Below are 12,195 nucleotides of genomic sequence, written 5' to 3'. Positions count from 1 at the left end.
AAGAATCCTATGCTTTCCAACTGAGTTCCATACTGGAAAAAATCATTCATTCATTTTACATTGCTTCTCTTGCTGCTTCTCATATTATGCTAATGCAGAGTGATAATGTTTCCTTGCTTTGGTGATTGCTTTTACCAACCATTATTCTCCTCCTGATATTCTTGCTATTAATCACCTGTACTGTGCAAAAAGTATGATCAACAGAAAAACTTTCCATTGCATGAGAGAATTTTGTTTCCAGAAAAGCAGATTTTTTTCATGCTGTATTGTGCAGGTCAATGACATTGCAACTAGAGGTGCCAATTGTCTTCATTAGACATGCAAGCAATCAATCCAAAAACAGATTTTAAATCCTAATCCTATTCCCAAGAGTTTGCTGTTGGCATAAATTGATACACAATGGCTTTAAAGAGGTAATTAACAGATAATTAAATATTTATGCCATGTATAAGCAAAGGCCTAAGTGCTTTGGTGAGAGGGTGGATTCAGGACACACTGACTTCCTTTGCTTAGAGATGCAGTTGACACGGTAAGAGAGAAGAGAGTAACTAAAAGGATCCTGTCTCCAGATGTAGACCATGCATTCCTAGAAAACTAGAATTATATTTATTTTCTCCTCTCCATTCAAGAAACAAAATGTGTTCTGTGTCTATTTAATGCCAATTTGTGAGACATAAAGATGAATTAATAAATCACCTCACTCTCAAGCTCTTGCACTCCAGTGAAATAATGGAAACTATTTAACACACACATTATATGAAATTCCAATTAGTATCCACTAGTAAAGTTTTACTGAAACATAGCCATATTCGTTTATGGATTGTCTATGGCTGTTTTCATATTACAACTGCTGAGTTGAATAGTTGCGATAGAAACTATATGGAAAGCAAATCCTAAAATATTTAGTATTTAGCCCTTCACAGGAAGAGTCTGCTTTAAAGAGATTATGTAGATATTAATTTTTTCTTAAAGCGCTGAGATAAAAACTGTGATGCTGATTATGATGAGGAAGAGGAAAAGGAAGAAGATTAGCATCATGTTCATGATCATATTAGTTTTATTTTATTTTTTTTACCTGTCTGCAGGCTTGGACCATTTCTTGGGTGGACCACTTCAACAAAGAGTGCATTCAATCAATTATTCCTATTCATTCATTTCCTACAAACAAAACATATTTTCATATTTTGAGCAATTTTTCAGCATTTACTGTCAAGATGTTATCTTTTCACTTATCAATATTTTGGTTTGTAATATTAAAATATAAGAACTATTTTTAGCATTATTACATCTAAAACATAAATAATGGTAGTTACTTAATATCATGAAATATCCAGCTAGTTTTCAAAATCCCAATGCCCTCATAAATATTAAAACGTATTATTTTTAAATAATTCTCTTGAATTGGGATTCTAATAAGTCTCCCATAAATTATAAGTATGTCATAAATATCTAAGAATTTTTTTCTCTGTTTCTTTCTCTTGCCTTCCCTCACTCTTTCAACTCTCCTTCTTCACTCTCTCATTGTTGCAGAAACTGATTATTGGTTGTATAGTATCTTGCACAGTTTAGATCAGTCCTGTTCAAAAGAAGTTTTCTTCAATGATGGAAATGTTCTAGAGTGTTCAATACAGTAGCCACTAGACACATAGAGCTATTGAGTTCTTGAAAGAAATGTGTACAGTGTGCCCCAGAAACTGAAATGAGTTTTGTTTTGTTTTACTGTTAAGTTTAAATTTAAATAACTACCTATGGCTGATACCTTATACTTACAACACTGGATACCACAGCTCTAGATTTTGTAGACTGCATCACTGTGGTGTGTTTTCATTTCTTGTGAACAATTGGCTGAATCCAAACGAGAGGCTTAATCAGATTCAATTGTTTTGTTTTGTTTTGTTTTTCCTTTTTTTCTTTGCAAGAATTCTTCACAGATGCTTTTTTTTAATTTAAAGATTTTTATTTATTTATTTGAGAGAGAGTGAGAGTGAGAAAGATCACAGAGGGAGAGGGAGAGCCAGACTCACCGCTGAGCAGGGAGCGCGATGCAGGGCTCGATCCCAGGACCCTGAGATCATGACCTGAGCTGAAGGCAGTCACTTAACCAACTGAACCATCCAGGTGCCCCTTCACAGATGCTTTTATGCTCTTCCTTCCAAGGGCATATAAACCTTGGCAGTCTTTCTATTTATGATATTAGCTGTCCTGGATGTTCAAAATCTTGGTGCATTTTTAGTTCATCAGAGTTTGCAAAATGGGAATATTCAAATTCTGCCATTTCTTCATTTAATACACCTATGTGGAGATTAATGGCAGGATGAATTGTGATTCTTTCTCTTTATTTGCCAATTTGCAAATAGTGATTTAGATCCCTAACATCTTCCATAAACATTATTTAGCATAATTTAAACTCATGCATTTATTAATATTTAATATGTTTTCATCCACTGTAGTTATTATTCTTAGAGATGTTTATAATTTCCAATATTTGGTCAGTGGGAGTCTTATTTAGTTGTCTCCTGAGTCCTTTCAAGATAACTTTAGTAATCTTTGATAGTTTATATTTTATTTTTAAATCCTTTAGATCATCACTACTAATAAAACACAAATAAGTGAAAAAATTCACTATAACAATATTACTGTGTCTATTTCATTACTAATGCAAACATTACTAACCCCCAAAGACTATCTAGGCATGTGCAACAATAATCGCATTCAGATGTTCCTCATATTGAGTTATCTTTTGGTTATATAAGAACCATAACTTTATATATATATTTGTATTTTATTATTTTGAAGTTATATTTGTCAAGAAAGCAAATATATAACATCTAGTAGCTTAATTACAAACTTAAATATTAGAAATATTAACCTACATTTGTACTTTTGCCCCAAAAGTCAAGAATATTAAGGGTGAGCTTCTTAATGGCTTTATTCATTTATTTACTTTTTTATTTACAAAGATTTCTTTATTTATTTGAGAGAGAGAGTGAGCATGAGCAGGGAGGGGCAGAGGGAGAGGGAGAGAGAAACTTAAGCAGACTCTGTGCTGAGCATGAGCGGGAGGTGGGGCTTGATCTCATGATCCTGAGATCATGACCTGAGCTGAAACTAAGGGTCAGCTGCTTAAGTGACTGTGCCACCCAGGTGCCCCTCTTAATGGTCTAATTTAAAACAAACTGCAAATAAGTCTGCATTTGCTACAGTGAAGGAAACATTACTGTACCTAATCTTCACCACAAGTCTTGATATAAGTAAAATTTCAAACCTGGTTTTGGTAGTAAACTGAATATCAGAGATGTTAAAAGGCTTTTGTAAGACAAATAACTAGTAAATGGTCAAGTTAACACTAGAAATCTGGTCTTCAGTTTAATAATCTTTCTCCTACACCAAGAATAGGGATTTGGTATTTTAAGCCATCTTTGTGACAAATTACTTAAGTGAAAGTTCAAATTTCATTGAAGATATCATTAATTCTAAGTAAACTATAAAAAATACAGACATGAGTATATAACTTTTAGTTAAAATCATTTTTCCCAAAACTACAAATCAATCAATATCTATCATCTCTGAACTATTTCACTATCGCCAGAATTTTACCGTTTCTTTTTCTTTTCTTTTCTTCTGTTCTCTTCTCTTCTCTTATCCTTATCCTTAGCCTTAGCCTCTTCTTGACAAATGTGTGGTGCTATATTGTCTTTTCAGAGTAAAGGAAGAAAACTTCCTTGGGGGATTGGCAGAAACAATAAATACTGAATTTCAGATCTGTATGGATTCTGTGAAATCAGCTTTTTGGTTTAAGGTACCTCATATATTCTCATCTCTTTTCTAAGTCAGAGAAGTGCCCTATCTTCCTGGAAAGAAATAAAACTGAAGAAGTTGAAACCACTTCAGAATGTATATATTTGCCTAAATGCAGTATTTGCATCACTCAGAGCCCCTTACGCTGGGTGACAATAGACGTTCAGTTTGGAGACTTACCCCACAGGTATTGCTCCTGAAGTCCAGTACTAACTGGACTAACAAGCATTATTCTAGCCTGAGTCATTGCTCATAATCATAATAATGAAGTGATATGAATAATTTTCAATGACTTCTTTGTGTCAGGTTCTTTTCACATATGGTAGGGCAATTTAATTAAGGGGGTACTGTATGTACCTCTTTGTTGCTGTTCAAGAATAAGAAAGAAGGAATGAAAGAAATGCCTTTGTCTGTCTTGTCTTACTAGTCTGACATCCATCTCTCATTTAGAAAGGTTTAGGTTCTTCAATATCAGGTTTGCCTTTCCCCTAGTGCAGAATAAATCGCCACATAAAGAACTCCATAGCTTCAGAAGAGTAGATATTGGAGGGATGGCTAATAATGGTGTCGGGCTGTGAGAAGCAGTATCTTAGACATTGTGAGTGGAGATGCAGAAAAGGCTGAGCTTGGAAAAAACACAATTTTGAGAGAGATCTTAGCAAAAACTATGGACACGTCTCCTACTTTCATTCTGCATTGTACACAGTGAGCTGTGTGGCTTGTGCAGGTGAAGCGCTCTGCTCCTTCCAGGCATGGCCGTAGGAGCTGCAGCAGCTGATTTTCCAAGCTCAGCTTTGTCATTTGCTACAAGAGCAACAATGTTTACTTCCATGAAGAGTCATTTTACCCCAAGCACACACCTACTGAAGAGGTTTAGCAATCTCGTTCTCCCTGTTGTGGAAGTGAGCTGCCCTTGGAGAAGAAGGTTTTGCCAATGTGCAGAAGATTTCAAAATCCAGGAGTGCAATGACCTAAAGCCAGTTATTCCAAATTGGTTTATTTCTAGTAATAAAGGTAATACCACAGTTTCATCTTCCTTTTTTTTTTGTTTAATGTTACTGCTAAAATTGTGCAGGAATCCTGGCAGAGAAAAGTGGTTTAATTCATTAGCCTTTTTGATACCATCAATAGTATTCATTCAACTATGGAAAAAATTTTATTTATTAAGTTGCTACTATGTACAAGGGACTGCTCCAAGGCTAATACTAATGTTTCAGATATGCACCTTGAAAAGGACTAGGTGGTTTTCTCACCATGGTGACTGAGCCTGATTGAAAAGGACAGGGCCTGACATATACACCTTTATAATTTTCCCCATTCATTAATTTAGTAATTATATGTGTTTTTTACCATTAATTTAAGAAGGTATTACAATAAATATGTGTTGAATGAACAAATACATTAATAAATATTTGGAGTGGAGTACAAATGTAAGGTAGTTGCACTTTGGTAGGAGATAATTGAGGCCTCTGTGGAGGCAGACAAAATTCAAAGTCTCAACTCTGTCACCTACCAGTAATTGGATCTTCTTTACACCAGTGTTTAACCGCTGTCAGCCTCAGTTGCAGGATCTGTAAAATGGGGGAAATAGTATGTAGCTTATAGCATTATGGCAACTTTTATAAATAACATGAAGCTCCTGGCACATAGCAGGCACTTGGGTACAGAAATAGAGCTATTTGACAGAAAGACTGTTTTTGAGTTAAGCTCACACCAAATGTATTCATTTGGTTCAGTACACATGCCTCTTATTTGAAACTTCATGCTATGAAGACACAAGGGAAAGAGACAGCAAATGTGATATTTATCACTCACATCACAGTTGCAGACTGATCAAAGGAAATACATTTACCACTTGACTGAGAAACAGTTTTATCTTGGTTGCTTGAGTATAGAACCTGAAAGGAGGAAAACATCTAAGCGTGAGTCCAATCAGAGCTCATTACTTTTGTGACAACAGAACTATTCATTTTGAAGTCAGTGAAAACGAAAATATTAACACAGGGATACAAATAAGTATTTGTGAAAGAATTATTTTTCTTCAGAAAAGAATAAGAGTAATTCAGCAATTAGGCCTTCATAAAGTTCAATAGTCTTATGTAGTGACACCACTACAATGAACTTGTCTTCCATTTTACTTGTAGAGTATAAGCATTTGCACAAAATTAACATCTGTAGGCAAAAAAAAAAGGGGGGGGGGTGCGGAGTTGGAGAAAAATCCCTCAGTTGCTGATCAAAAGCATCAGAAAACATTTAACGTCCCCCACCTGACCCCATTTCCTCGGTGTCCTGGGATGGATTCAGTGCTGGATGGGACTGAGATGTATCAGTCAACCTTATTTAGACAGAGGGATCCCAGAAGACCTATTATCTATTTGAGAATGGGAGATAAGATTCTCTACAAGGGGGAGAAAAGTCATAGTCTGCAAAGTAAGCAGAAGAGTAGAGAACTCAAAGAGATAAAGGATTCACCAAATTGGATACCAGAATAGTTAGGAAATTAGATAAATGAGGCAAAGTTTAAACACAGAGAATCAAAGGGGAGACAGAAGTATGGCTTAATGATATTTCAACACTAATTTCCCTAATTCATATAGTATCTCTCTGTTATTTTCCTCTGATCTGGATTTTGATAGGGTTGACCGAACCAGGAACATATCTCTAAAGCTGCAGAATCAGTCCCAGAACATGAAATCTAAGAAGGAGCTGCTGTAATTTCAAAAGGGCCTGTGGGGAGTGTAGGTGGCGGTATAAATCGCCATCTGCTGTTTGTTTTGTCCCCCTCCCTTTTTTTGGCTCTTCCTCTGTGCTTCAGAGACTGACTCATTCCTAGTCAACACCAAGTGTTGCTTGAAAATAAAAAATTTAATGTAAGTTTCTCTACAACGTATTGGCTTTAACATTTTACCATCTAACCTCTTTTAAAATGAAATATATATATATATATTTTCCACGAGTTGTTGCAAATACCATATAATCTTAATTCAGTTCAATCCATGCTTATTGAATTTATTCAATATATCAATTTAATATCATACCTGTGCCTCAAGCTATGGGTAATATAAGACTCCAGTTTTCTTAGAGTCCAGTGGGAAGAATACTGTGCATATATGTAACCTTTGATTTATCTGTTGGGGTGCACAAGAAGGGATTAAAGTATCAAATGCACTAGTCTAGACTGGTGGTCTCTTACTGGACACATGTGTCTTGGTGGTACACTGAGGTATTCCAAAGAACCCAGTTTCCAGGTCCTCAGCTGACCTGCCTGAGAACTTACCTGTGGTTCTTTTTTACCTCATTTTTTGCAATCACCCTTCTCCCACGCTACAAAAGAAAAGTATATAAAAATGAAACATAGAATTACCATACTGCACTGCCCAGAAGTTGCAAACAGAGCAAACAAAACAAAACTGTGGGATGTCATGTACATAAAAAAATCTAAAATATTGGTGCCAGAGATGTTTCCTTTAATTAAAGCTCTATAATTCAACCACCATATCAATACAAGATACATTTCCAATAAAAATTGTTATGTTAGTAATGACCAGAATTTAAGTTGTTTGACTCAACTGTGTACTACTAATAACTATAGCTATAATGCACCAAAAGTATTTTTTAAATTATAAAAATTTGCAGGAAATAACAAAAAATATTTGAGTACACACTTCTGTTGTAGAAGTATGAGAGGCTGACCCATAAGAGATAAAAAGATTCAAATATAAATATAAATCACATTGGGATAAAATTCTCGGAGGAAGTGAAATTAGATATATCAAGGAGAAAAATAGGTAAAAAACCTGTTCATGTATTTTTAAAATAGATTGTGATGGTTAACAATTTACTTTCATATTTGAATTTCATTAGATATATTTAAAACATCCTATGATTATACTTATTCAATGATCCTAATTGTTCCTTTTTCTCTTGTCTGCTTTCACCAGTAATGAAAGGGCGAACATTCCTTCCATATCTGTTTGGTATATACTTCTCCATTTTTTTAATTTCAAAACCTATATATACTTTTTAAAACATTTGTGTTTTTTATAAACATACAGTTGGCTTGAAAAATCAATTAAGCAATTATCTTTTAATTAGAAACATGTAGCCGAGCACTTATATTTAATGTAATTATTAGTATACATAGGTTTAAAACTATATTTTAGGGTATTTTTTTCTATTTAGCCTGCCTACCATTTGTTCTATGTTTCTCCCATTCCCTGCCTTCTTTTAATTTTTTTTTCATTGTTCCACTATTCCTCTTTGTTTAGAAGATAAAAAATCACTTACTAATCCTTCAGTGGTTATCCTGACAATTTCAATGTGCTGCTTTTCTTATCAGGGTAGTTACTTTTACCTTCTTCCTAGGCAGTATTAAAGAATTTCTGGCAGGAAATCTCTATGGACTCGGGATTCATCAAACTAGCTTCTGTTCATCACTTTAGTGTTAACTCTACTTTCTCAGAGTAACCTATTCTAAAACACCCTTCCCTCAAACTAAACCCCTAAATTAAAACAAACAAACAAAATTAACCCTGTGCTCATCTCCAATTGCACTATATGTTTTTATTAAAATATCTTATTGTAAATTAGTAATATCTTTTATTTGAATGATTTATTTAAAGCCTATTTCCTCCACTAGAAGGTTAAAAGGTAAATTTCATGGGATTAGGGACATTTGAACCTTGTATACTGTTGTATCTCTGCACTTGGATCTTTGTAGACAATAAGATGCTTATTTACAGCATAGTACAAACGCTCCCACAATAGCGGATTTTGAACTAATAACTAGATATCACTAAATGCAAATTTGGGAAGAGACATACAACTGGCTTCAGGACACAAATGAAAGAAGGATTTTTGTCACTTGCATTATAAATTATTAGAAACCTACTAAACTAGGGGCACCTGGGTGGCACAGTTGGTTAAGTGACAGACTCTTGGTTTCAGGTCAGGTCCAAATTTCAGGGTGGTGAGATCAAGCCTGCATCCTGCAGTGGGCTCCGTGCTCAGCAAGAGTCTGCTTAAGATTCTCTCTGCCCCTCATGCCACACCCCACCCCGCCCCTGCCTACACAAGTGTACCCTCTCTCCCAAGTAAATAAATAAATCTTAAAAAAAGAAACCTACTAAACTAGATCCAAAATTCTCCTCTTTTTATGGTCTAAATTCATATTTGAAAAATGAAAAATCCTTGACATGAGGAATATTTTAAGAGGTTATTTTGTGGTATATTTAGTTTGGGTTATTATTATATATTTATTTTCCTCCAAATCATTTAAGTTTTCTGTTACATTAACATCTATGCTTTTACTAAATCCAGGTATATCAAATAGTCAAATTATTAGTTTCATGATCCATTTGAATAAAAGCTGATTTAACTAATAACCTCAGCATATTTAGGTTCATCAAATGAAATATATATAAAGGTATATATATTAATATAATATATGTATATACACATACCTTTATATATATTACATTAATATATATACCTTTTGATGAGGTATTTATATATATAACATGATATAATATTATTACATATTAATATAATAATATATTATTAACAATATTATGAATAAATATACATGCCTTTGTGAGGAGAGTGGTCTGGCTACATTTAGTTAACCATATGGCATATAACCCATTTCCCTGCCCCCCAAACTCTAGATAGACAAAAGCTCACCTAATGCATTTCCGTAAGTGCAACCCATTGCAAACCTCCCATTTAAAATAAGACAAGGAGAAATGGAAAATAAGCATAGGTCATTGATATATTACTAAGCTAAGGGATTTCTTGCTAAGAAAGCCAAAGATTGATCTACATTAAAAATGTGATTTACTCCAGAAAGAGGATAATTAAGCATTAGTCAATAGCTAAGGCATTTTAACAGTATCTTTCTAACAGCTGAAAGTGCATTAAAAGACTAAAATCTGGACCTGAGAAAAGCTTCATTAATTAAACAAAAATCCTTTGTCTTCACACTGGGAAACTGTCAAAATGTTTTCAGAAATGGATATCAGATTAAACAGATACCCAGTTACACACAGAAATACTCTGAGTTCATATGGGTCCGAGAAGCTGGAAGCGTTAGCCATTTGATGAATTCAAACTGGGAGAATAATTTAGATTATATCAATGTCTTATGCATCATCAGAAGGAATTTAGTAAGCATAGTATGTATGGAGGGTTCTGTACTCAGCTAAGCCTAGTGGGGAATATTATTGGAGGCTTGAAAAAAAGCTCCCTGACTTTGAGGTGCTTTGACCTGAACTTGGGGAACAGAACAAAGGCAGGTGAAATGATAAATGTGTAAGCACACCCTCTTTGGATAGTACCATGTAAGTAGCATTTAGTGGAAGGATTAGTGAGTGTGGGCTACAGAAGTCTCAGAGAATGCCGCCTGGGAAAAAACTGTGCATGTGTGTCTGTGTGCGGTGTGGGGGGCAGTGTTAAGGGTAGACCTACTTTAAACATGGGTAAAAATTTTCAATCTTGGGAATCTTCAGGATTCAACAATCTTTTCAATCTTTTAAACATGGGTAAAATTGGGAAGGATGGGAGGGTCATAGCTCCTTTAGAGGGAAGTAGCCTAACCAAAGATTAAGAGAAAGAATGATCAGGGGCCTGCCAAGCCTACTGAGATATTTAAAACACCAGCCTGATTTCCTTGACTCATGTGGGCCAAGATACATCAGTGCCTAATGACCTTGAAATACTGATAGGAAAATAATGCTGATAAAAATAACAATAGGCAATTTAATGTGTAAACTATGCAGATGATTTTATTTTTGCAACAACTCTATGTGCATATTATTTCACTTTTCAGATGGTAAACTGATTCTTAGGTGGAATAAGTAGCCAGTCCCAAATCATACACTAACACATGAGAGAACTGGGCTTTAAATGCCTCTCAAGTATATCCACAGGCAAAGTTAAAGGAAGGTTACAAAAATGCCTTAACCCCTGCTCTCTAGGAGGGAAAAAGAAACCAACACTTAAACACACACTTAAGCACACAGAGTAGGAAGTGGATCCTGACCCATGCAATTTCTAATATGTCCTCCAGCTCTTTCATGTGGATTTGTCCCCTCGACTCAGTAAAGTCACCAGTAAGGAGTATGACACAAGAACAAGCATGGATTTTGGGATCAGTGGACTCTCTTTCCAGTCCTGCCCAATACTTTATGACCTTGTTTGGCAGCCTAACTTTCTCAGTTTCAGCTTCCTGAGACTACTTTCCTCTATAGAGTGAGGGTATAAAACCCACTTTACCTAATTGTTGAGAAGGTGAAATGTGGTAATGCGTGTTGTATATGTAGCACGGGATATATGGCCTTAATTATTATGATTCCAAACTACAGAGAGAAAAGCCTGGTTACATTCTATCATCGGCCCTTAGTAAATGGGAACCACAACCAGGATTTGTTGTATTCAGCTTTGTTTTACAGGCATGCATGTACATTTGTTCTCATCAAGGGAACAGTGTCTCAGAGGACAAAGGCTATGGTTCATTTGCTTGCAGACCCCTTCTCCCACCTGGGGACACAGAAATAGTCTAGCATGTTTTCAGACATAATCAGGAGGTACCTTCTTTAAAAACTGAGAAAGGAATGTCTAGGGGAAGGCAGACAGTAAATGCTTAGCACATGGTTATTATTACTAATCCTATTTTGTAGATATGGAAACTGAGGTCCAAAGAGGTTATCAGCCAACTTGCACAACTCATGGCAGGTGGAGTTGGGATTTAAAACAAATAGTGTAGTTCCAGGGTTTGTACTCACTTGTTTTGCTGTAAAAAATATATTGGATTCAAATTTCAGCCCACCCTCGTTACTGCACAACCTCTCCAAATACACATATGTACACACACACACACACACACACATACATGCTTCACTGATCCATTAAAAAAAACTCAGTCACTTAATTTCAGCCTGACTGATGCTCAAAAGGCAGAAACAAAGATACTCTAAACAGGTCCATAACCAACAATAAATCGAAATACACGTGTCATAAATTATTATAGAATCTACAGTCAAATAATATGTTTGTTATGGTGGGAATGCAGAGGAGAGAATGCTTGGCTCTCCCATTAGTGTCAGCAAAGTCTTCATAGAGAAGGCAAGGCTCTCTATTTTGTTTTGTTTTGTGTTTTAAAAGATTTATTTATTCATTGAGAGAGAGAAAGAGAGAGAACACAAGCAGGAGGGGCAGAGGGAGAGAATCTCAAGCAGACTTACACTGAGTGTGGAGCCCATGGGGGTCTCGATCTCACAACCCTGAGATCATGACCTGAGCGGAAACCCAGAATTGGTCACTCAACCAACTGCGCCACCCTGTCACCCCAACAAGGCTCTCTATTTTGAAAGATGACCAACCAGGCATTGAAAACAGGTA

This window comes from Zalophus californianus, chromosome 11, assembly GCF_009762305.2.
Source record: "Zalophus californianus isolate mZalCal1 chromosome 11, mZalCal1.pri.v2, whole genome shotgun sequence".
NCBI classification, from domain to species: Eukaryota; Metazoa; Chordata; class Mammalia; order Carnivora; family Otariidae; genus Zalophus; species Zalophus californianus.
This window is presented reverse-complemented; position numbering follows the sequence as displayed.